The sequence below is a fragment of the Anomalospiza imberbis genome, chromosome 10 (assembly GCF_031753505.1).
Source record: "Anomalospiza imberbis isolate Cuckoo-Finch-1a 21T00152 chromosome 10, ASM3175350v1, whole genome shotgun sequence".
Lineage (NCBI taxonomy): Eukaryota > Metazoa > Chordata > Aves > Passeriformes > Viduidae > Anomalospiza > Anomalospiza imberbis.
Window position 1 is genome coordinate 2,206,219 of NC_089690.1, and position 26,562 is coordinate 2,232,780.

At 41.9% G+C, this 26,562-nt stretch overlaps 1 long non-coding RNA gene across 4 annotated transcripts; it reads left to right on the forward strand.

The window, feature by feature from the left end:
- The first annotated feature begins 1,221 nt into the window (after nucleotides 1–1,221).
- On the forward strand, nucleotides 1,222–26,036 carry LOC137479710 (uncharacterized). Of its 4 annotated transcripts, XR_011002448.1 has the most exons (6): nucleotides 1,246–1,313; nucleotides 2,890–3,000; nucleotides 17,029–18,601; nucleotides 19,721–19,881; nucleotides 25,377–25,424; nucleotides 25,919–26,036. It is a non-coding gene; the product is annotated as an uncharacterized lncRNA (long non-coding RNA). The 4 variants fall into 4 exon arrangements; XR_011002447.1 differs by having other exon boundaries at nucleotides 25,377–26,036; XR_011002449.1 differs by having other exon boundaries at nucleotides 2,898–3,000; nucleotides 25,377–26,036.
- The last annotated feature ends 526 nt before the right edge of the window (nucleotides 26,037–26,562 follow it).

Consider the following 26,562-nt stretch of genomic DNA (forward strand, 5'->3'; position numbering starts at 1 on the left):
GTTTCACCTTTTAATTATTAAAAGGTTTGATGACAAGATATTCCTTAACATTTACTAAAGTTAAAATTGTTGGGTTGAGACACAATAATTGAACATATTCATGTTGCTTGCATTGCATGTATTTAATTGTTTTGTTTCTTTATTTGGGTTATTACAAAAGGGGAAAAAATATCTGTTTTTAAAGGCATCTTCTTTTGCCAGCCAAAGTTTCACCCTCAGTGGTCCCGCAGTGAATGAATTATTGGGGACTTATGAACATATTAATCATCTCCATGGAAACAGTTTGCAATTTCACAGCGCAGGAGTTTGACTTCCCTGCATGACAATGAAAAAAAGGAAGGATCTGAAAAAGAAGAAGCTGAGGAGAGATGAAAACCCCTCCAAATTTAGACCCAAATTTAGCAATAACCACTCCTGCTCTGGGAGAGGAATCAGCATTTCCAGTGCCCCCAAGACCTTTGGAATTTGCAGCCAATTCAGGTCATGGATCCTTCAAAAGGCTCAACATGCCCTCTATGCAGGGCTTTGTAAAGGGAGTTAATTATTTTTTTCCCCTGCAATGGTGTTATTTAAGGAATCAGCTCTCTTGGATGTGTTTGGCAGTGGTTTGAAAGTGGAGACCTCAGTAAACCAGAGGGATTTTGCACTGAGGAAAAGGTGTTGGGTGCAAGACTGAGCACAAGTGTGGATCAATAACACAAATATCAGGGGTTTGGGGCAAGAGAGAGAAAGGAAATAATGAAACTTTAAAGCCATTCTGCAATACAGTAAAACTCAGAGACAGAGGAAAACCAGGAGCACAAACAGACAATTTTTTAAACTGTGATCTAGTGGAATAACGGAACATTGTTGGAACACTGGTGGCTTCCTCCAACAGGTCCATGTCCCTCCTGTGGGAACCCAGAGCAGGATACAGCACCTGCTCCTGCCAAACCCCCTGAGATCCCATGGAATTCCCCGTTATTCCACTTAGATCCAAGCTTTTATCCTTAAACACACCCTGCAGAGTGTCAGGAGGGGCTCTCTGCCCTGCCAGGAGGGCTGTGGGGTGCCTGGAATTCCCAAACTCTGTAGGAATTCCCTCTGTTATCCATCCCACCTGTGGGATCTGTGCTGCAGACCAGGAGCAGCTGCTGCCCCTTGGGGAGGAGGTGCTGTGGGAAGGGAATTTAACAGAGAAGGAAGGGAGGGAGGAGGGAAAGATGGAGCAGGGTTGTTTATTGGGGTGTGGAATCCATGTAATCCATGGATACAGAAGGATTGGATGTTCCTGCTGGCCTCTTCCTGGGAACGGAACAATTGCTGCTTTCAAGGTAAGGAGTTTGGTGTGGTTTTTTTGTTCGGTTTGGGGGGGGGGGGAGGGGGGTTGTTTATTTGTAGGGTTTTTTTTTTGTTTGTTTGTTTTGTTTTGTTTTTTTTTCCTGGAAAAATGTTTCTCTGAGCAGGAGATTGAGGATGTATTTCCTCCTCCCTGGGATGTTACTGTCTGGTGGCTGCTGCAGGAGGGATGTCCTGCCTGGGGCTGCTAAATTCAGTTGTTCAAGTGCCTCTCAGCATTCCCAGGATCTGTGCCAGGAGATCCTGGAGCCTCCTGGGTCTCTGTGTGAGCTATCAGACAGGAGTTGGGTGCTGCTTTCTCCTCTGCTGTAGGAAGGAGGTTTCCCTTTTGTGGTTTCCCACCAAATTTTGCCTTTCCTGGGTTGGAGGGAGCTGTAGGAAGGGGGCTGGAGGTGGAGCAGTGGCCTGGTGATAAAAAGTGTTACCTGCACGTGCAGTGTTCTTGTCACTCAGCGTTGTGATGAGGCAGAGAAAGGAAAATGAGGGAAAAAACCCCATGATCAGGATGTAGAAAAAGTCCCATGTGGACACAGTAAGGGCAGAGCAGTCCCTTGCTGGATTCTTTTTTATGGAAAAATGCCTATAACAGCAAAACCACTGCCTTTATTTTTGTTCTGTGCTTATTCCCAGCTGGGAGCTTTCAGGCACTGCACATGCAGTGAAAATTAGAAGAACCAACTCCTTCCCAATACAATTTCCTCCCTTTAGGTCCCCAAAATTGGGAAATAAGTCTCCCCAAGTCCTGGTGGAGCAGCCTTTTAGCTTTGGAGTCTTCAAAGCACAAGTTCAGCTTGGCCATGGCTGCTGGGCCCAGGGGAGCTCTCCTGGCTCAACATCACAGATCCAACTTCTCCCTCTGATGTTTGGAGAAACATTTGCACTTCCTGGTTTAAGTGGGACTGGACCATCTGGTGGTACCACAAAAATCATCTCGGCCCTAGAAGAATTCCTAATAAATGGAGAGTTCCTCTGAAGGGGAGGACATGGGACAGATATGAAGTGCTTTGCTCAGAGGAGGACTGAATTCCCTTGGCCTGTCAGCTGCTGGAGGATCAGCCTCTTGTCCCCACGACTGAAGTATTTGCTAATTATGAACAGTGTAGGAGCAGGGGGAAAAAAAAGTAGTGTTACTCAGTACTTTGAATTTCTGAGGAATATTTGAGGACTTATTTAAGTCTCTTGGCTTAATGTTTCGAAAGTTACTGGCAATTTGTGGCATCTTGCTGCCATTGATCTTTGGGAATCTATTTTTTTGGGAGCAACTTGCTAAAATCTCCTGCCCTATGAACCTATTTCAGTAGAGTGGGTATTTCTGTACCATCTTTAATATATTTCCTCAAGCTGCCCAGTAACTGGATGTGCTGTGATGCTTTTCTCTGTGAGTGGCAATGGAGAAATATTTATCTGGAAGTCCTTCTGATTTCACCTTTTGTTTATGCAGATGTTTTACCTCAGTTTAGGCTAGGGGAAATAATCTGTAATACACTTTACTTGCCAGCTTTGTCTAGCACTTTGTAGATTTCTTTAGAGATTTCTGTGTCATGTTTTCAGTGTTTTAGCACAAGGAAATTCCACATGAAGTTAGGAGGCATTGGCCTATATCAGCCAGAGCAGCTGCTGTGATGAAGGCAGGCAAAGAGATGAGAGAAGAATTTTGCTGAGGTGAATGGTTAATATGCTTTTGTGATAATAAGGGGCTTATTTATGCTGCATTACTATTTTGTACCACTGCTGTCTGCTTTAATGTTTAATCTCTCTGCTGAAAGCACTGAGAAACCCTTTTTAGCACAGTGGTTTTTGCTGTGCTGGGAGGGACAGGGCAGCTTTTCCTGAGCCTGGAGAGCTTTGGGGCTGGGATTTAGCACCTCTGTGAAGCCCTGCTGTGGCTCCTAGGCATTGCTGGGGCCTCATCTCAGCTTGTCACCACCAGGAACAGCTCTTGGGATGATGCAGGGAGCAGGAGCAGGTCTCACACTGGATCACAAATTAACCACGACCTTGGGGATGGGTTTTGCTGCCCCTCTGGCTCACGTGCAAGGGCATCTATTGGAATGAAGCACACAGGCCTCCATTTTCTTCATGGTGGAAAAAGGCCATTCCTTCTTCACATTTTTATCCAGTTTTACAGACCTTGTGGGTGACTCCAGTTGCTCAGGAGCTTTCTTGCCAATTATTTCATTGATCAGTAACGAGTTGTTATTCTGTATTGATTGGTCACTCAAACCCTGGTGTGCACGTGCCCGATTGTGTTTCCAGGGCTGCTTTTCCTCTGTGTTTCCCTATTTTGGCAGGCCTGGGCAAAAACTCGTGTGTTGAACTGCATTTAGTAAATTTACAATCGATACAAACTTATCTTCTTTAAGAGACTTTCCTTTTCCCTTGCTTTAACTGTATTAAACTCTGCACATTTACCTGTGTTGAACATCAGTGCCTGCTTCCCTTGCCAAAGGGACTTTGCATTCCTTGACAGGGCTCAAATATTTGTTCTTTAGGAATTAGGTGGACTTCATTTGGACTTGCCATTTAGTTTGTAATACCAAGAGAACTCGATTTTACAGACTAATCGGGCAGTTGTGTATTTAGTTCTACCTTGGTGCTGCAGCTGTTGGGAGCTGATGGTGCCCTGAGGCACAGATGGGATCCTTCCTCTAAGGAAAATAGGAAAAAAACCTAAAAAACCCACCCAGTTCTTATTTCTGAGGTCTTGAATCTGTAGAAAATCCCACATTTTTGGGTCTATTAATATAGCTTTCTTTTAGGAACTGGGAATAAGGGAAAAGCTACCACAGAAAAGAGAGGAATTGGAAAAGCTTGTCAAGAGGGTTGAAGAGGGGAAGACCCAAGTCTTCCAAGCAGGACTTAAGGTGGCATCTGAAAGAGTGCTACTCTCATGATGTGATTAAAAAGCAATTTGCACCTGGTATTTAAAGAAAAAAGAAGGGAGCTGGGGATTAAAAAGAAGTGAGACAAGGGAGCAAGAAACCCAGGAATAACCTTGTGTTTGGGGAGCAAGAAACCCAGGAATAACCTTGTTTTTGGGGGTGCTTTTACTGCAAATCCCAGGATGGGTCAGGTTGGAAGGGCCCACAGTGATGCCCTGGTGTCACCTCCCTGCTCAGGCAGGGTGATGGCACAGGATTGTGTCCAGAGGGCTGTGGGATATCCCCAGAGAGGGAGAGTCCATGAATTGGAGCCTTAAATGAGCTGGCAGAACCCCAAACCAGAGCAAACCCAGCTGTGCTGGAGGGATCTAAACCCCAAACCAGAGCAAACCCAGCTGTGCTGGAGGGATCTAAACCCCAAACCAGAGCAAACCCAGCTGTGCTGGAGGGATGTAAACCCCAAACCAGAGCAAACCCAGCTGTGCTGGAGGTGTGGGGTGTGTCTTTAGGGTGTCCTGCAAATCTGGGAGTTCAGACTGTCCCACTTGTCTGCTCAAGAGTCACAGACTCTAAAGTTGATTACCCCAGAAACCATGGAGTTCCTTCAGAGAAGGGTGATGAGAACCTTCAGCCTCCTCGTGATTTTAGCGGCGTGCTCAGAGCCCTTTGTCATGAGGGAGCTGCTTCTGGATGTCTGCTCAAGAGGGGTGAAGTAGTTGGGTATTTTTAGCTCTTTTCCATGCCTGTGGTTTTTATATGCTAATCTGTTTGTTTCTTTCCAGTCTTTGGAATATTCATTCCACAACATCTAAAATTTGACACCTGCTGTAGCTTGTATTGTCACTTTCACCCTCAGAAACCCAGAAATTATTAAGGTGGAGTAATTGCTATCCTATTATATAATAACTACTTTAATCCAGCAATCATAACGTGATTTGAAATGAAGCCTTTTGTGCCATTGATTTTGGAATAATTACTGTTATATTGTACTTCTGCAAGAGTTATTCTCAGTTAACCACTTGAAAATAATATGCTCTACTTATTGAAAAAAATAAATCTGATTATCCCCCAAAGCTCGATGTTCTTTCTCCATCTGTGCCTCAATTGTCTGCTGGTGACCTGAGATGCTCAAACAGGCTCCTTTCTGTAACTACTCCAGGAAATATCTGTGGGCCAAATACCTCCTTCCAAGCAGCCTTTTTTAGTGGGGGCTTTTCCCTCTGAACCAGGGATGTGGTCACTGTTCAACCCGGGTGGGCCTGACAGTTGTTTAATCAGGAAAGAGTGACAAAGACTCAAGGAAAATACAGGATTTTTTTTTCCCTCTACCTGCTTCCAAAATCTGATTTTCATTTGTCTCTCTATATACATAAAAATTTCTAATAAAACCATCAAATCTGGTCAAGAGAGGTTTTGTCCCTTTGAAGCAAGGCTGATCTGGAAGGAGGTGCTGTCCATATTTAAAGAGATGAAGAAAAATATGCTGTGGTTGTTGGTTATCCATGGAAGCATTGCCACTTTCAGGATTTGTCCTTCTGGACTTTTAAATTCTTGCTGGGAGAGGGTTTTTTCAAAAGGGAAATGGTGAAACACTGTACATTTTCAGCTTTTTCTGATTTCATGGAAGCTCTGGTGTGGCCTCTTCCCTCCTGTGTTGCAGAATGGAGAGGAGGGAAGATGTTTGACATTTATTTCCTTTGTATCTTTCCTTTCTGCGAGAGCAGGGATGAGTTTGGCTCCTTTAGTTACTCACAAACCTTTGTTGAAGAGATCAAAGGTGTGACATTCTCTGTCTGAAAGTTAATGAAAAATTGATAAATTTAAAAAATAGAGTGGAAACAATGTCAAAACTCTAATATTTTCCTGAAACATGCATTAATCTGGGGCTAATACCCAGAATGAGTGAGCAGCTTTGTGTCATGGAAGACCCAAAATGAAATCCCAGCTGTTCTTTGAGTCACCTTTGTAGTGGCTGCAGAAGAGATTTGTTAAAAAGGGATCTCAGTTTTCCAGATTTGATTCTACATGGACAAGATTGTCACATCTGTTCAAGGCTGCTCTTTTCAGTGAGCTCCAGAATATGGGTCACCAAACTTGAGAGCACATGAGCAGGCTGATAAAGCAGAAGTGAAAGACTCGCTAATGTGTCAAGTATTGATGTTGCTGCAAGCTTTCCCTTGTCTCCTGCTCTGTGAGTAAATAATTCACCAAACTCCTGTTAGTCCTCGTGGTGGTACTGAAGGGCTTTCTCATTAATTTATAAATTTCATCTGGGAGGAGTTGTTGATGATTTCAGAGCTCTGGTGGTGGGGTGTGTGTTCCTTCCTTGGGTCTGTCCAATTTTGTGTAAATGGTTTCCCTCACTTTTTCAAGGTGTGCAGATCTGCTGTTGGCTCTTTTTGAGAGGTCAGGCTGGAAATTCCAGTGATTGAGCAAAATACAGTGTATTTTAAAGTACAGCTCCAATCGTTAATGAAATGGGAGGTGAATCATGATTGAAAGTGCAAGGGAAATGCTGATGGACTCTCACGTCTACTTTTCCTTCTGTGTGCAACAAAAGAAAGGGATCTTAATCTCATCCAAACCCATAATCCTTTTATAGACCTACACATTCCCCCTTATTGCTGCAGCACTGGGGTGATGTTTTTAGGACAGTTCAATTCCCCCATGAATTTGGGATCCATGGAACATTGGCATTTCCACCCAGTCCGTGGGAAGTCCACAGTGGCTGCTCCTCCTCTGTGGGCTGGTGGCTCTGTCTCTCTGGAATGTGGTCAGTGGCACGGAAGGAGGTCCAAAAGCCTTCCCACGTTTGTCCTGTTTATCCCTGCGTGGCCCAGGTCGCTGCCAGGGGCAGGCAGGGTATTTATAGCGGGAATGTCTGATGCTCGTGTCGCCTTCCCCAGGCCATGTCTGATTCCTTCGAGTTCAGCGGGCTCCATGAGATTTCTCCTGGTTTTTGTGCTCCAGGCACAGCTCCCTGAGTCAGTGCCAGCCTTCCCTTGGTGCTTGCAGTGGATTTTCCTTTAAAATATGCATTGCCCTTTGGATTTTGTGTAGGATCAGCACCTCCTGCGTCTGGTGCCCTGAGGAAGTTCAAGGAATGTCTCTTTTTGCATCTTCATTCCCTTGTTTCTTTCCCAAAGCCCTTCCATTGAATTAACCGTGGAATTATTTATAGCAGCCCTTTCTGAGCCAGGCCAGCCTCCAGTGCTCAGGAATTATTGCAGAGCTGCTGGGAACCTGTGTGGTGGGAATTCTCTGGATCTGGGAGAGGTGGGAAGCAGGGATATCTGTCCTTCAGTGCCCCCTGGAGCCAAACCCTGGGATGGAGAGAACCCCTTTTTGGCGTGTTCTCACTGACCCTTCCCGCTGGATTTTATGCTTTTCCAAAGGAAAGAGCTGCAAATTGTCTCATGGGAATTTCTTGGGTTTCAGGTTAGTTTTTTTTTTTTTTTCCTTAAAAAAATGCATTCATTAAGTAAAAGTATTTGGGCCAAAGGAGTTCATTGGTGTTCAGAATTTAATTTAAAATAATTTTTGTTCAATATTCCCATGAAGACAATGAATTCAAGTTTCAATGCACTCTGGAAGCCAAGGATTGTATCCTGTTTTCCTTTTGTCCCTGTCATATTCCTTGTTAATTTCCTTGACTTTAATCACCATTTCAGTCCTTTCCTTGGGTTTTATTTCACTTGTTAGGAAAAGGAGAAAACCAGCTTCCCGTTATTTTGTTGATTCCTGAAAATTGTGGGAAATAGGTAATAACTAGGCTTTAGGATAAGGAATTTCTTCTTTTTCCATGGATAAATAGGAAGAGGTTGATGTGTTTGGGTTTTTATTCTTCCTTTTTTGCTTTACTTTCTTTTTACTTTATCCTGATGCTTTTTTCTCTTTACCTGCCAGAACTTTGGAATTTCTTGTGTTAGTGCCAACATATTTAGGCTCAAGTTTAACAAGAATTAAGTGTTAATTTGGTAATGGAGACAAAGACCCACTGAAGACCAAACTTGATGAAAGAAGCTGTTGGTGACCAGGGAAGATCAGGGTCCTCAGGGCAGTGGGAATTGATGATTTTTAGCCAAGATGGGTTCTACCAGGCCATCTCCACTTTTGAAATGCATTGGTTTCCTCATCACAAATCCTGGAATTGCATTCATCAGCCTCCTGTACCTTGCCCAAGTTGTTTTACTCCAGCAGTGCCCAGAAGCATCTCTGGAATAATCACGTTCAAAATTCATTGCTTTGTGTTTTCAACTTCAACCCTGAAATGCTGAGACAGCTCAATGTATCTGGAGCCACTCTCTGAATCCCAATCATTCCAACATCTGACCCTTGACTTGGTCAGCATTTATCCCTCCAATGTTTTTGCAAGGAAAAGTTGTCTCTAGCACCATTCTAGACAAGGCTTACAAGGTTTCATGATTAAAAATGCATTTTTATGCTGTTTCCAAAACACCACTTTCATTTTATTGCTAAAGTGGTATAAATTCCGCGGTGAGCACTCTATGAAATGCTATTTATAGAAGAAATAAATGTAGCTGCAGCCCTGTGCTGGGGTTTGCTGGCTCAAGATGAGCTGTATTTTATACCTGGCAATTATGCACAGAAAAGCAAGAGGAAAAAGAAATGCTGTTTGAAATGATTGTGGGGTTTGTGTGGCCCTGTGGAACATCCAACATTGGCTGGTGAGACCCGCCAGGATGATGTGAACTAAAAAATCAGGGTGGCAGTAACAAATTGTCCTTTTCTGCTGCCTCTGTAATTCAGTGAGCCACTATTGCTGGAATGGGGATTCCAGAGGAGGCAAAGCTGCAGCCTTTGCTGGGAAAGTGGGCTTGGAGATATTCCTGGAATGATTTAGGGGCTGAACTCTGAGTCAAGTAGAGGAACCACAGTTTCCACCTTGATCCTGTTTCCTGAGCACGTGGAAGCACCTGAGGAGAGGAAGAAGCCTTGGGTTGCACCAGATTAGGTTGGATAGAAGGAAAAATTCCTTTTGTCTATTGGAATAAATCACATGGACTCAAGTTTCTTCATGGTGGAAAAAGCCCATTCTTTATTCACATAACTCCTTTTTATCCAGTTTTACAGAACTTGTGGGTGACTCCACTTGGTCAGTAATTTTCTCGCCAATTACTTTATTAGTTATTAACAAGTTGTTATTCTGTATTCATTGGTCACTCAAACCCAGGGGTGTACGAACTGAAAAGTTGTTTGTGAGGGATCGTTTTCATTTTTCTAACGGTGTAAAAACAGTTTATACAGGAGCTGGTTGTTTTTCCCCAAGAATAGATTGTTATGTTAAGGAACTGCTCACACCAGGATTGCTTTCACATGGGAACGTGCAGAGGGCCACCTTGACTAGGCCAGGCACTGATTCCAGGAGAGCAGGCTTGGTTTTATGAGGCCTTTTATATAATTTTTCTACCTTACAGCAACACTTGTCCAGCCCAGCAGAGCTGCCCAGGGCAGTGGTGGAATCCCCATCCCTGGAGGGATGGAAAAGCCACCAGGATGTGGCACTTGGGGACAGGGGTGCGTGTTTGGACTCGGTGATTGTGGAGGGCTTTTCCCACCCAAATGAATCCGTGATTACCTCAGCAAACCAGAATTTTGCACCAAGGAACACTAATTCCACCTGGATTATGCTCAGGTCTGGGCTGCAGGAGATGTGCAGAGCAGGGCATACAACGCTTCTGTCACAAGGGGATATTTTATTTCCTTCCACCTTAGGTTCAGAATTTGGTGCTGTACCAAAGCATTTGGCCCTTAGTGACAATTCCCCTTTATAATTAAATGGTTTTTCTTTATATATGGAAACAAATCCATCTTTTTCATATCTTCAGTGAAACCACACAACATCCAGAGCACTGGAGAGCAATTTAAATTTAAAGTCACTTTCTTAAGTGAAATCATGAAAAATACAGAGCTTTGGAGAGCAATTTAAAGTCAGTAGGTTTGGGAGTTACTGGGCAATGACTTGTGTGGTTTGATACAGGTTAGGAAAGAAAAGAACTTAATTTTGGGTGATTTCTTCCAAATCTTGAAATGATAATTTGAATAAGCTCGGGAAAACAATGTCTGAATCTTCCTCTTCAGTATATTAATATATATGGAAGTATATCTGAACACAGTTTGTAATTTAAAAATTCTTGTCCTATTATTCTCGCTCGGTTAATATGGTTTTTATGACGAAACTGTAGGACCTCTGCTGCACTTGAGAAATCAAAGAAAACAAGGGTTTGGGAATGTGGGGAGCCAGCCTTGTCCAGGAACACCACCCTGGTGCCTGAGAAGTTTCAGTGCAGCCAGATTTTATTTTAATGTGCAAAATGTGACATTGTGTATGGAGGAAGGTTTTAAAAGCAAATTAAAGGATGGCAGCTGCTTTTACAGTCACTTAATGCACAAGGTAACTATTTTTACGTGTCTTGTTGAAGGAAAAGAATCCATTAAAATACGATTTTCTCTTTATTTCCTTAAAAGAAAAAAAATCTTTATTTCAATGGCAGATTTGTTACAAAAAACCGAAAAGTCATGCTCTAAAGAGAGCCTCTGTTACCAGGGACTGGAGGTTAGGTGTGGAAAAATCCCTCTGGAGAGGATGGGTGAGAAACTTCCATGGAAGTCAGGTGGCAGGAACTTTAGGCCAATAAATCCCCTGTTAAACTCCCCAAACTCGCCTGTCAAACCCTTGAACTTAATTTTTTGAACGCATGTTTAATGCAAAAATAAATCTCTCTTCAGAGAGTAGCAAACTTGCCAGACTGAGTTAGACACATGCAGCTGGGCCAGACTGGTTGAATATTTAATAAGCTGGCACTAGATTTTTGGTCTTGTTTGGTTTTTTTTTAATTTTATTTTTTCCTTCTATTAAAAAAAAAAAAAAAACAAACCCACATCCTGTTATCTGAGGAAGGAGGAGAATTGAGGATCGAGTACTTTGCAAATCTTTATCTTTTCCTCAGTGTCTTAAACATGTTTTTGGATTGCCCGTGCTGAAAATGAATTTGATGTCAGAAATTACTTGTTAAAACTTCTCTCAGCTGCTCAAAACAGGAGTAATCTTTGATAAAATTTTGAAGAACATCTGTTATCTGCACTTTGGTCAGTGGCAAAACTGATTTTATTTATTTTTTAATTTAAATTGATGGTCTTTGGGATCCTGATGAAGCACAAATTATCCTGCCTTTGAATCAAGCCAATTTAGTGCAAAAATATATCCCATTAGGAGGGAGTGCAGCCACTGGGACTGATGAGTGGAAAGTGGAGATATTGGACAGGCAGCCTGGGACTTTTGGGAGTGGGATAAATGCAGTTGTAGCATCTGAGAGGAGAAGCCAATGGTTATTTACTGCTGGCTGGATTTATCTGGGGTGTTTCCCTGTGAATTGGGCTCGATAAATGTGTTATTTTTAAAGAGCCCCCAGGGCCTTTGGGATGTGGAGAAAAGTGGGAAGATGATCAAATTAAAAGTGAAGCTGTGACATAAAGTGGATAAATGTTAGGATTGGGTGACATAGCCATAAATAAGAGCTGGTAATTCCTCCTGACGTGCTCCGTACAGATATTTTACTCAGCTCTCCTGAGAAGCAGTTACAAGTTCCCTGGGGTGTGGTTCAGTGCAGGCTGTGAATAGGTTTCCTTTTTTTATTTGGCCATTTATATTTCCTGCATTTCCGGGGTTTTCTGCTTTAACACAGAAAAGGAAAACATACAAAACGCTTGGTTTGGGAAGGCTGCTGAGGTGCAAACCGTGGCCTCAATGTGTGGCTGAGGGATAAACTTTTATAAGAATTTTCCTCACCAAAAGTGGTGTCAAACATTGGCCCAGCTGCCCAGGGCAGTGTTCTGTTGGAAGCCTGGATGCTGAGAATTCCAGACTTTCTGTGCTGACAGGCACCGACCCCCAGGAGAACTCTGCATTGACCTGAGGCCATGGAGAAGCTTCCAAAATGGAATGATGGAACTGGGATTGTGGGGGTGGAGTTTGAACAGAAGTGTGTGATATCACAGGGTGAAAACTTAGAGTTTAAGGGTTTAGAATACAGGAGTAGATATAAAGCAAGATGGAGGTTTTAGGGTGGTGGCTGGTTCTTCACCTTCTTCTTCCCCTGTTTGGGTGGTTTTGTGTGATTGGATGAAAAGTCCACATTGCAGGCACAGCTGGTTGGTTATTGGGTTAAAAGTAAAAGTAATTGAGGTGTCATTTGTTAATTGGACAGTTTATCCTTAAAAGGCCTTGTAGAGAGGGAGAGAGACACGGCTCTATTTTTGGTTTTTTGGAGTGAAGTGCTGTAGAACTCAGGGTTTGTGAGACTGTGACATGGATAAGAACTAAAAAAACACCTGAGTCTGAACGAGAAATACAGTCTCGAACACTTTCCATCCTGACCCAGGCTGAAAAAGAAGATAAAGAACTGACAGTGTTCCCATTCCTGGAGGGATCTAAAAGCCACCAGGATGTGGCATATGGGACATGGGGCAGGGGTGGCCTTGGCAGTGCTGGTTGGATATGATGGTCTTGGAGATTTTTTCCAAGTTTTCTAAATGATGCTGTGGTTTTGCTCTTTGTCCCTTCCTCAGGGACAGCTGGCTGCACCTCAGGGGAAAAAGAAATTTTTTTTTTTTTTTTTTTTGCAGTTATGGTGGTGATGAACATTCAATTTATAAATTTCAGCCTGTGGCCAAGCTCCATGAGCTCCATGCAAGGAACACAATTAAAAAAAAGGAGTAATTATGTTCTCTAATGGCTGAAATTCTTCTCTGGAGCTTTCTCTAGGATAACTTTTGAAACTGGGATTTTCTTCCTAAATTCTTGGAGTAAAAATTGGAATTGGTCAGGAATCCTGATTGGGAGTCAAGCCAATTGGAAATGCATTAGGTCAAGTCTGAAGTATTCAGGAAGAGAAGGAAACACCAGAACCTCCTGAATATTTCTGGAGTTTCTGTGGCATGATCATCACATAAAATTTTTTTTTTTTTTTTTTTTTTTTTTTTTTTTTTTTTTTTTTTGTGGAGTGAAACTTGGATGTGCATTTTGTGTATTTTTGTGGGTGAAAGATGTTGGAATAAATTTTTGAAGAGGTGAAAATACAAAATATCTTGGCTTAATTTCCAAAATTGGTCAGCTTGTTGTGAATTTTTCTGTTTTTTTTGGCCCTCTGTGGTAAATGCCTACTTTTGGGCTCCAATGTATTGTGGCAAGAAGGGAAGAATGCACTGAGAAATTCAAACTATATTGCAAATCTTATCTGGATGGAACTAAATTATTCACCCTGACACAGCAGAAAATGCAGGGATATCACCTCAGGATGTGTGATTAAGCAGAGGTATTTTTCATCACAATATCTTGTTTTTTGATGGAGTACAAGCAATCAGAACTTGCTCTGTATTTTGTAAACGGCTGCATTTCCTATTCCATGCTTTTGGTCTGCAATATTTTTAACATCAGAGACTTTTTACAACATAGAAAACTGAGAATATTTTTTTTTTGCTGTGTTTGTGAGATTTTTTTCCCTCTCAAAATCACAAAACTCAATTTTCTATCAGAACCGCTGAAGTCACAAATGAAGACTGATCCTCTCTCTGAACTCTCCTTCTGGTGAGCCACAACGTGGGGTTGGCACAATCTGTTCCTCAAACAGGGAAAAGCTGGAGAACAAAGCTTGATTTGATGGAGAATCCAGCAGGATGCGACTGTGGATTGTTGGAATAATTTTAATTTAGTAATGCTAATGAATCTTCTCCCTCGTCCTGGGCTTTTTTTGGTGGTAGAGTTGGAAATTAAGGGAAGCAGATATTGGAATTACCCAGCAATCAGGCTTCATAATCACCACCCAGCAGAGGATTTTATTTCAGCAGTGAACAGGAAATATTCAGGACAGTGGCATTAATATTTTTGCTTTGAGACAGGCTCAAATTAACCAATTCTAGGCATATGAGAAACTAAAAATCATAGATACCCACAGCATTTGCTGCACCCCAGATGATGAATTCTAAGCTCAAGGTAGGATTCTTGCAGATACTTCACAGAATTCACAGAATCTCTGGGTTGGAAGAGACCTTCAAGATCATCGAGTCCAGCCCAGCCCCAAAACCTCAACACAACCAAGTGCCACATCCAGTCTTTCTTTTTTACTACTTTTATTTATTTTTTTTTTTAGGCTCCTTGCATCTGAAAACTTTTGGAATTGGGAACTTAATATGGATTTTTGTTGTTGCTGTGTTTGGCTTGCAAGAAATTTTTTTATGAGCTTGAGTGAAAGAAAACTTTGTGAGTCCACATGCTCCGAGTTAAACAAAGACTTTTAGGGACAGAAAAATGGCAGTTTGAATCAGAACTCACATCTGTTGATGGAACTATTTTGTCACTTGTGTGGGGTTTTGTAGGGTTTTTTTCTGTTTTATTTCCCCGCTCAGCTTGGAGCGGGTGCAGATGGGGAGAAGTGTGGTTATTTCTGATAATGTGTGGATCCTTCCCACAAGAGCAGCGAGGACTGGTTGAGAGATGAGACAGAAAGGGTTGAGGGGCAGCCTCGTGGCAGGGTTTGTTCTCCCTGGCTTTTAGAGTCAGTTGCAATGTGTGATTATATTTTCTCTTGTAGAACTTTGAAACTACTCTGGTCGCTGCATTTTCATTTTAATTTCTCGTTTTACTCCAGTCGTGTTCTTGGAGTGCTTGACTACTTTTTTTTTTCCCTTCATTTATTTTTCTGGAAATGGTTCAAAAGACATTTGGAGGAATTAATGAGACAATTTGCAATTTATCTTGGTGGGTTTTTTTTTTTTTCCTTTTGGGGGCGATCCAAAGCCATTTGGAGGCAATAGAATGGTCTCACTGACTCTGAGGAGCTGTGGGTGAGGCCCTTGATGAGAATTGTTGTGAGTCTATTGACAATTAGGTGATGTCTCCATATGTGAAATGATAAAATACAAGTGTAAATGTTATAGCTCAGAATGTTTTAGTGCTGCTTTGCAGCTCTGTTTTTGCAGCACGCTGCAGTAACTCTGGTGGGGCCCAAACAGTGTTTGGGTGCAGGAACCACCTTAAAACAACCAGAGGCTGCTGGAATGATAAAAACTGGTCCCAAAAAAGAAAAATAAGAAAGGAAGATCAAACCCAGCTTTATTACTCCAATGGGGGTGTTGGAAATAGGGGGAGCAAGGCTCCTTTTGGGTCAGTTTGGGTTGTAAGGCCCCTTCAGAACGGTGCTTAATGCACATTAATTATACGTTAACACATTCCTGTGATGCCAGAGCAGAGGGTAAATATGGATACGAGGGAAGAAACTGAGATACAAGACGAGTGGAGAGGTGAATTGAAATTGGTCTCCCTGGTAAACAAGGCTCAAAGTCACCCCCTGTATTTGCTGCCTGCTGAAGGTGGGGAGGGAGGTGTGTGTTTGTAGCTGTGTCAATATTGGCACTTTAAAAGTGGAAGATAAACCAGAACTGAGCTGGAGGTTTTTCCCTCTGGGTCTCCAGCAGTGCTGCTGAGGAGTTTTGGGAAGGACTCACCTGTGGGTGTTTCCCTGGGATGCAGCAGTGATCCCAGTGCAGATCCATGAGTGTGTTCCCAACACCTCCTGGAGCAGCATCATCACAGGAGAGGTGGGCACAGGGGCAGATGTACAACCTGGGTGCTGAGAATTTTAGACTTTCTGTGCTGACGGACTCTGATCTCAAAAATTGGAGATCTTTGGCTCAGTGATAATGGATTTTTGCATAATATTTGATTTTCCTGGGTCAAATATTTCTAATTCTTGAGGTTCATAGGGTGCTTCAGGGAGAAATTTGGCCCAGACACCCCATCCCTCACCTGGGAACTGTTCCAGATCCAGGTGTGAATCAGTCCATCCCTCTTTTCCCAGGCAGCAGCCCCACGGAAACTCTGCTTGGAGCTGTGCTGCTGCTTGGACAAAGCAGGTCAGGAAGGTGCTACAGCACCTGGTCATTGGCAGCATCCTCGATGAGCAGTGCCTGGATGGTGCCTGGAAACTCCCTCAGACAGGAATTTTCTCAAAGAGCAGCTGGTTTATTTACTAGGGTGGCTTTGCTCCAATCTGAAGTGGCTGTAAATGCAATTTTTCTTTTGTCTTTGCAATTTTCCATTTTATCTTTAACTGACAAAGCAATCGAGGCTGTGGATCTTATGTCTACACTTGGGCTTCTTTAATCATAGAATCATGGAATGATTGGGGTTGGAAGGGACCTTAAAGCCCATCCGGTGCCACCCCTGCCAGGGGCAGGGACACCTTCCACCATCCCAGGTTGCTCCAAGCCCTGTCCAGCCTGGCCTTGAACTCTAAATTTACTTTTGGAGTCAATCCATAGAAGTTTGGTTATCTTTCCCTTAACAAGGTTCCAATGTAGGGTGGAGGCAAATGTGAGACCCTCCCCACCCCTGTGCACATATTAAATGTTTGGTCCTCTCTCTTGATGCTAAGAAAAGCTGTGTATTTCTTAAGCAGATCTGAGAGCAGCCAGCTCATCCTCCCATCACAAACTTCAAGTTTCTCAGAAATAAAAGGAAATTACTCTCCTGATATAATTTCCCCCCCCCCCCCCCCCACCCCAAAGTAGCATCCAGTTGCTGACTAATATCTGGCCGTGGCTGCGATGGCTTTGGTGGGAAGTATGAATTCTTTATGGCACCTCAGGGGGCTGCTTAACAGCTTTATCAGATAATTACAGTGCTGGAAACAATGTGTGATGTGTGCTGTGGTGTGGGGATTTGGAATGCACCCCATCTCCCAAGGCTCTTGGCATTAATATCTTCTCTCCCCTCATCCATTTCAAACAGCACAGCACGAGCAGGAGCAGATGGAGGTGCCTTGTCCCCTTTGTCCCAGCCCGAATCCCAGCCCTGCTGCTTGTCCCCTGGCACTCTGAGCAGAGCTCTGTGCTGCAAGCTCGGCTTGGCTCTGATCCAGCACTTGGGAAAGGTCGTCCCTGCCTCTTCCAAGGACATCTGACAGGATCAGGGACTCTCTGCTCCTCTGAGGGAGGAACCGAGTGGTGGATGGCACATCCAGACTCAGGGGAGGCTTTGGTGGAGTTCTGCACCCTCAGTGCTGGAATAAAACTCAAGGTCCTTTTTGAATAGAATCCACTTATTTTCTGTGGAGATTTTTGGGTTTAGGATGCAAACCACGAGGCTCCTGAGCAGCCTCAGGGACGCTGCTTCATTCTGGGAAGGCTGAGTCACAGTTCCTAAATATGACAAGTTAATATTAACAATAAGGGGGATCAGAAGCAGGAGGGAAGAAGCTGAGCATCTGAGAAGTTCTCTCTTAACCTTTTCAGGCTGGTAACACAACTCCTTGTACGATGAGAACCAGTCTTTATTAGAGGGCCTGAAATCCAACCTTGAATTCAATGCTTGGCTGAAGCGAAACCTTCTGCTGTAGAACTCCCCAAGGGCTGGAAAACTTCTTTTCCAAGAAGGTGGAAAAAGTGGACAGGGACCTTTGACCACCCTCTCCAGCCACTCCTTGCTCCTGTGTGCCCTCCATGTGACTGAGCCAGGTGCGAAGGTTTTGTCAGGTGGGATCCTGGGTGCTGAACTTTGTACAGAATTCCTTAATTTTGGCGCATCAAAGGCCTCTGAGAGCAGAAGACGATGCTAATCATGTGTTTGTGCACTTAGAAATATCAACTCATCAACTTGCAGAGCCAGAAGATGGAGGAAAACCTGGAGGAGCGAAATATAAAATTCTCTTCCATCATCAAAGTAGCAGCATCAAGCCATGACCTCTCTGTGTTCAGACACGCTGCAAGCCAGAAGCAGAATTTAAATGGGCCTGGCCTCCTTGCTGCTTAAAAAGGGAGAGAAAAACAAGTAAAAAATTACTTTTACCAACTTTCCAAACCCAGCTCAAAGCTGCTCTGTGGAAAAATGTAGGCAGGGGTTGCTTTTCACTGATTTTGGCCTTTCACCTCCATGTACCTGTACCAGTGTCCAGGTGTCCAACACCTGACAAACACCTTTGAACCCTCCTCAGTGCCACCCTCAGCCTCTTGAAATTACCCAAATGCACCTTCTGCAAAGGAATTTTTTTTTTTTCTGGAGATAACCATAGCTTCTGCAGGAATTTTGTAGGAGCCATGGGGATATTTGATGTTTAAACTAGAAACTCCTTCTAGAATCAGCAAACTGGTGACATCTTGAATTTCTTGGCTGACTCTTCAAGGACATGGTGTGGCCTCTCTGCTGGGAGTTCCAAGTGTCACTTGTCTCCATACCTGCACTTGAACACGTCCCCTGACAGGGAAATGATGAGCCACAAACTGTCCCATCAGTCTGTCTGAACATTTAATATCACAGGCTGCTCAGCCCAGGGTCTTCACGGAGAGCAAAATCCAAGGGCTTCATGGTATGGACAGTCATTTCCTGCTAGATGTATAATTTATTTTAGTCAGGTCAAGGCTGTATTCCTTATATAACAGCTCAGCCTAGAAAAAGGAAATGTATTTAATATTTTTGCACCTTCTATAAAGTTAATGAATGAATTACAGGAGGTGTTTTACTGCAGCACAAGATATTCAGCTGTGATTATGCATCGTGGCTATGATGTTAAATAAAAATACTTAAGCTGTTTGGACATCAGGAAATTTGGAAATTGGGTGTTCCTATATATCATTCCCATAGGCCTGGATTATTCCTGTTAGTCGCATTCATATGCATGCATCTATATCTATCTATATCTGTCTATATATATATAATATATATAATAATGGGACTCTTTGTTCTTTTAGTCAATCCATGCAGCTGTATAAAGATTTAATTTTTTTTTATATATATATCCATCTAATTCTAGGAGTTAACTTCTACTCTGGAAGTGTCCTGAAGCACTGACTGCACAATTTACAAAGCTCATCAGGAAAGAACATGGCACAGACCATCCTTCCTGTGGGAGACATCCAAAAGTGAGGGATTTTCTGAGGAATCTCTCTGTTCAAATCTCTGTGTCCTACTCCAAAATGTTTTGTGAAGTTAAGGGTTTTTATAAAATCAAGGAGATAAATCAAATTTAGGATAGCAGTGGCTGGTATGACCTTTCATTTGGGGAAAATGGTTGAGCTTCCAGTCCTCATTTTTTTAAAAAGCCTGGAGTTATTTTCCTTGGGGAAGGACAAATTTTCACTCACACATCTTCAAATATTGAATATATTTGCTGCTTATGTAAAAAAGCATTTTAGCCTGGTGAGAGAGAGGAGATTAAAACAAGCAGGCTGCAGCCCTAAATTCAATTGTTTTCCTGGGAGATGCCACTCAGCCTGGCAAGAGATTGACACTGTGTCAACTCTGCTTCTCTCAAATTGCCCTCAAACGAGGTGCCCTCTAAATCCGTCCCCGAAAACCACGGCGGCCGAGACGCCACCTGATGAAATTAGGGAATTAAATTTCTGGGAAAGTCTTATCTGAGTGCAGGGAGTCCTTTCCAATGGGATCATTTTTTTGAGCATTAAATTAAGCAATCTCCCCTCCCCAGAGTTCCGAGAAGCGTTGGAAGGGGCCGGCAACGAATCTTCTGCTCCCTCCGGAGGGAAACATCTTTGCTTTTCCTGTTGCCTCCCCACTCCATCATTGACCACTTGACCACGGATGTATCCACAGTAAAGTGACAAGTTTAGGAGGATGTTGTTCCTGCAGGTAAAGTTAGCTCCGTGTCACAGGTCTTGGGATAAATGGTAGCACTCGGTGAGGAGGTGGCAGCTCCCACCTCGGGCAGTCGCAGTTTGACGGCGCTAACGGGGAATTTGATGGTGGCTGGGAGCAAATGCAGTCAACAGCCAGGACACCCTGCTGAAACCTCGTTTTCCTCTCAGTCCTTATCAGCCTGGACACTGCCAGGAGAGGGTTGGGGATCAGCTCCAGATTAAACCCCAGGATTCTCTTATCGCCTCCAACGCTGCCACAGCAAAACGCTCCAGCCCACCTGGCAGGGCAAGCCCAGCATTAGAATTTAATATAAAAAGTGGGATCAGAAAAATGATAAAATGCTTGTGCTCCTTGGAAATACCCTTTTCTTTCCTGGCCTGTCTCCCTGCATGCAGGTCATATGAGAATTTTGGGTTTAGCAAAAAAACCCACGTGTGAACAGCAGCCGGGTGGCACAGCCTGGAAGTTGGGGATCCTTAAGGCTTTAGGAGTAGAAGGGAATTATTTGCCTTAATTATTAAAACACGAGCATCACTGTTTGCTGGTTGGTTGATTAAACTTTCCAAACGTTAGTAAGTAACAGCAATGTATGTTTTAATAACAGGCTTTTGCACATGGGGATGTGCAGGACCCAAAATACAGATTATTTTAATAATAAATTTTACATTAAAAATTTTACATAATAATGCAATGGGGCTGAGGGGATCCTGATTTTGGGCATTGGTGTCCATGTGTGGATGAATTTTAAGAGAAATAATAAGAAAGTCAAATATCTTGGGGGAGGAATTTGGCCATGTTTCCTCAGCTTGAGGAGTATTTTTATCCTTTTCCCCTCTGCCTTAAAAATTTTAACTAGATTTTGTGTTTTCAAGGCTGGAAAACACAGGAAGAGCATGATATTATTTGATTTTTGTGTGTGAGCTCTATGTGGTCTAAGCAGCCTTTTAGGGCTGCAATTTCGTTTAATTTATACCCAAATTTCTGGTACTTGATGAGTATAAAGCTAGTGATGAGCTCTGAAGAACAAATATCTGAAGGGTGTTTCTGAGGAGCATTCCTCTTCCAAAAAGTGCTGCCAATTAGCTTTAGGAGCAGGGAAAGAATGGCAGCCTGGAGAATGCCGTGTCTGAGGCAGATCTGGCAAGGCTTTAAAGAAATGCAAACAAGCAGGAATTAAAATTAGCAGCCAAAAGTCAAACTCCCCTGGTGTGGTGCTGTGGGTGAAATCAAAACCTTGGGAGTTAACAATGGCTTTTGGTGGCGTTTTCATCAAGAGTAACATTTGTGGAGGATAGACTTTGTTTTTTAGTCATTAACCATCAACAATTCATGGAAATGAGACCTTGAGGTGTAAAATACACAGATAATTTCAGGTATTTTTGTTGTTGAAACCCACATTTTTCTATTCTTGCACTCGGAGAGGAGCTGTTATTTTTGCCAGTGTACATTCCCGAAGTCGATGACCCCGTGCTGGAGAGATGCATTTCCCTTTTAGGGCACACATGGGTCTTTTGACCAAGAATGCTAAAAATCAAATCAAGTTTTCAGCCCCTTGGGGTGTTACAGGGATACTTTAGGCTCAGCTCAAAGCCTGTGTTGGTGGTGGTCTTGGTGCCAAAAGTCCCCTACAGGTGGCAAAGGTCCCAGGAGGCTCCTGACCTGGTGGGATGCTTCTTCCTGAATTATCCCTTTGCTCTGGTCTTTGCAAAAGACCTCAAAAATCATGGAAAAAGTGGATTTCAGGCAGCAGCAATCAGAAGTTTGAGTGTCCTTCCCAAAAGCAGGATTCTTGAGCACTGTGAAAATCTGGTGTTCCCTCTTGGACATGATGACTTGTGCAGATATGTTGTGAAAATTCTGCTATTTTTAATTGATTTTAAAGGGATTTTTGTTCATCCATTAAAATGAAAAATCTCCTGTAGCAGCAGCATCTACAAATTTGTTTTCATGTTTGTTTTGAACTTTGCTTTATATCAGCAAACCCCCAACTTCTGAAAGAAAATATTTGCAACAGGGCAAGAACTGAAAAATCCATTTGGTTTAAAATAGGTGATAATAATTATTAATTTTATTATTATTATTTAGACTTGACAACTTCTGTTACACAAACCTGCCTCTGCTTGGATTTTAACCACTTAAATAATTGGGAAAAATTGTGGTCCAAGTGGCTAAAAAAATACCCTGAAGACCCAGTGGTGCTTCATTCCAAACACTGATGTTTCTTACTGTGAAAAGTGAGTTCTCTCTTAGCAAAATGTCTTTTCTGTTCTGCCAGGCAATTGAAAATTAAAGCTTGACAGGCCAGGCTAATGAAATAAAGCAATAAACATTTTCTGACAGGTGCAAAATACAGCCCTTGTTCGATAAGATGATATTTGGGGGAAAAATTTGCTTGGTAAATCTAATTTGTGTCAGCTCAATATTGGCTTGAGCATCAAATTCTAATTTATTGAAAGCACCAACAAATACTAGAACCATTTGTTTAGCACAAAGCATTCAATCTATAAGGACCAACTCCATGAAATTTAATTTTCTGAGCGAAAAAAGACAATCAAACTAGGAAAAGCAGGAAGAACCCCCCTCATGTTGGAATAAAGGGAGCTGCAACTTTAGAGGGTGAAAATATTTAACTTATGATGAAAAAAAGGGAAAAAACCTCTATGAAATGAAATAATCTGACAGATCTTTAAAGCTGTGGCTGATTTTTAATTCTGCTTTTCTTCTTTTCAGTGGAAACACTGATATTCCAACCTTTTCCTGGCCACTCTCGCAGATATTTTTATGGATTGACAAGGAAATGTTGAGCAGTTGGGATAAAATGATCTTTAAGGTCCCTTCCAACCCAATCCATTCTGTAATTCCATGATCCTCCAGTGTTTAAATCTCCACCAGTTTCCCCAGTTTGCCAGTCTCAAAGCTGACTGGGATGGGGATAAATCTGGGAGGGAATTTCCCTCCTATTTGTTTAATATTGGAGTGTAATACTAGAGCTGCTGAAGTGGTAACTGCTGCATTCCAATAATGGAATTCCAAATATCCCAGCTTTATTATTATAATCATTTTTATTATATCCCCATTTTGGTTTATTTTTGAGGGGAATATTTAATGAACCTCAGTGAAAACCAGGAGCAAATCATCTCTCCCAAGGTCTCAGGTCTTGAATTGGATTCCTGTAAAATTGTTAATTGAAAATCAGATACTTTTAGCATCTTTTTAGGGGGCTGGAAATCATGCAAGTATTTTTGCCTTCACCCTTTGACTTGCAGAAATGTAACATTTTTTTCCTAATAATTGCAGGAATTTAACCTTTTTTTTTCCTATTTACAGTGATCTAATTGGATGAAACAATTGTAAATTAATCTGGCTGCTAATTAAGCATGATTCTGGGTTTATGATGAGTTTCCTTATTGGAGATTGCACAAGGCTGGAAGATTTTGGGAATTTCTTTATGCTGCCATTCCCAAACTCATCAGCACCTGGCATCTCCTGCTCTGGTGCTGACAGAGGATTTGGGACAGATCCTGTGTGGAAATTCTTCACCTTCCCAGAGAGAGGAGCGACGAGGATTTCCTAGGTTTAAACACCCAGATCACTCAAATCAGCACGGTTAAATCAAATTAAAAATGAGATTTCCTTAGAATTAGGATTTTAGCTGTTTCAATTCCCTTTGGAATGCAGCAGGTGAGGAGCGCAGGGCGATGCTGGATTGTGAGGAGCAGGGATTCCTCCAGCTGTGCCTCCCCTGCACAGGAAAACTGGACATCCAAACCTCTCCTTCCCCCAAAATTTCCTGTAAACCACTGTCTCCACTGAGGAGGTGCATCCTGAAATATCAGCAAGGCTGGGAATTGTGCTGCCTGGCAAAGTGATGTGGAAAGATCTAAAATCCATGGAGGTTATTAAGCAATCCTTCTGTTATGGCTTTTGGGGATTGCTTCTATTTACTCATTGAACAATTTTTTGGGTTCATTTTTTTTTTCCCCCTCAAGTAAGTGCGAGGGGAATATTTCTCAATTTTATCTGTCGAGAGCTCATCCAAGCCCATAAAAATCCTCCAGAAAAGAGGAAAAAATCCATATGGCATATTTATAGCCAATTATTTTCCTGATTCTTCCTTTCTTCAACTCACAAGTTTTATGGGAGCTTCATCTTTATCCATTTTACACTCCAGCAAGCTTTGCAAATAAATACTGAAGGTTAAGAAGAGTTGCTGATTTATCCTTAAACCCAGCTTGAGAGGAGCTGTGGCTCTAGGGCTGTCTGGATCCCATGGACTCATAATAAACTAGCAGCTCATTCCTCGTGGGCTGCTCATTTGTACCTTTTAACCACGGAGTTCTGAGGTGGCCGAAACCTGCACAGGTAAAAAAATAAAAATTGCCTGTATTATTCAAGTATTTTGTTATTTTTCACATCAAAATTGAACCTCACGGCACTGCAGATGCACTGAGAAATCCAGACCAGGCACAACTCACAAGAGGCTATTTTTGGGAATGTTTTGCTTATTAAATTTTTCTGCAGGATGGGGGAAGAGGCTTCTCATCCTCTGCCAAAAACCTCTCGTTATTATGTGGCTTTTGCACTGCAGAGTTTTTCCAGCCACGTGCTCCGTTCTTACCAGCAATTGCAAACTGCCACCTCTTGATTTTTTGGGAACCTCATTTCCAGTTGGATCTTTGGGACAATTGCTGTCTTCATTCTCAGTTTTTTTTGACCTGAAGCTGTTTGACTCTGAATTCCACATGGAAATGTTTTTGATGGGTATTGTTCTTACCAGCAGCACCTGAATATCTGCATTAAAACCTGGCTTAGTCCAGGGATTAAGGAAAATTATTGTGGATGAGTGGGATAAAGAAAGGATTAATGTTTTTCCGTCTGTAGCCTGGTTAATTATATCATGTTTGGTACTTAAATGTACTTTTTGGATTACAAGATGCCTTTGTTGAATTAAAACAATATATTTTCCATCCTTGGAAGTGTCCAAGCCCAGGCTGGATGGTGCTTGGAGCACCCTGGTCTAGTGGAATGGGTTGGATTTGGGTAGTCTTTAAGATTTCTTCCAATTCCAAGTCATTCTATGTTTTTATTGTTTTCAAATATCAAAGTATATCTTTATTATTGCCCTGAATCCCTGAACAAAAATGTCCACATATTCTATTCCAAAATATCCACTTGTCCATTCCTGAGTTGGAAATTTTCTGTGCAATGGATTTTAAAAATATTTTCCTAAAAGTAGCTTAAACTGTTGGCATCATTTAGAGAGTGGTGCTGATAATGGAGCCCAGATTTATATATTTATAAGTTTAATTAAAATTTATTAAAACTATTTTAAAACTATATATATTAATATATATATTAAAATTTATTTTAAATATTCTATATTTATAAATATAGAACTGATTTTGCAGCTCAAATAGCATCTCCTTGGCCACAGAAGGCTGTGTGATTGTTTTCAATACATTTCTACTGATATTTTCTCTCTACAGTGCCCAAAAGGAGGTTGTACCCAGGTGGGGGCTGACCCCTTCTCCCAGGTAAAAGTGACTGGATGAGAGGAGATTGTGCCAGGGGAGATTTAGATTGGATGTCAGGGAAAATTCCTTCACTTTTGATGTAGATTTGGCCATGTTATTCCTGCTTCTTCTGTGTAAAAGCCCTCAAAACCAAGTAGAATTCCTTTGAGGTTTGTTAATTTTGGGTTTTTTAATCCTTTCAAAACGAACGTGCCAATGAGACCTACACAGCCACATGTGAAATTTCATAAATATTTCCAGGGAGTACTTTTGAGAAAGTCAAGTGCAGAAGTTTCTCTCCGATGCACATCTGAGGTGAAGGTGTCTATTTAAGAAAGGATAAATCTGGATGCCATGGTGATGGGAGGCTTTATATAGTCTAAAAGGATAATTGCATTACTTTGAATTTTCCTGGGCTGGGACAGGTCTGTAATTTGGATTCCACAGAGCTGATGGATCAAATTAGCAATGACATTATTTGATAGAGATAGCCTTCAATATTTTCCTTTTTAAAGCATCCATGTGATTTGCCACCAACTTTGCGCCGCTGAGGTCGTGGTGCTCCTCGTTCCTTGGTTCTTCCTTTGGGACAAGTTGACTTTGGATCCACTTCTGAGTCTCTTTAGATCTTTTTTCCCCAGCAACAAGGGACAGGATGAGAGGAAATAGCCTCAAGTTGCACCAGGGGAGGTTTGGGTTGGATATTAGGGAAATTTTCTTCATTGAAAGGTCGGTCAAGGTTTCATGAGCTTAAATTAAGGCTTTTCACCAAAAAAATCTTTTTTTACTGAGCTAAATCAAACAAAATCCTGTATTCATCAATCAGGACGTCCAGGTTGGTTGAATGAGCAAATTTATTAAAATAATTTAACTTTTAGTAAATTACCTTGTATTTTTAATCCATTTTTTTACTTCTCCTTTGTTGTATGGTGACCTCTTGATACATTTATTATTTCATACTAAGTGTTCTTTTATCACCCTAAATTTACTCTTCTATAATCTTATTATAAAAATCTTAACAGGTGAATATTTCTTGGATGTGTAAGAAAAATTGCATTAAAAATAGGAACATAATTTTCAATAATTTTTCTTTCATCACTTTTTTTTTTACTATTTATCTTAATCCCCTTCTCTTGCCATATTGTGATTATTTTTGTAT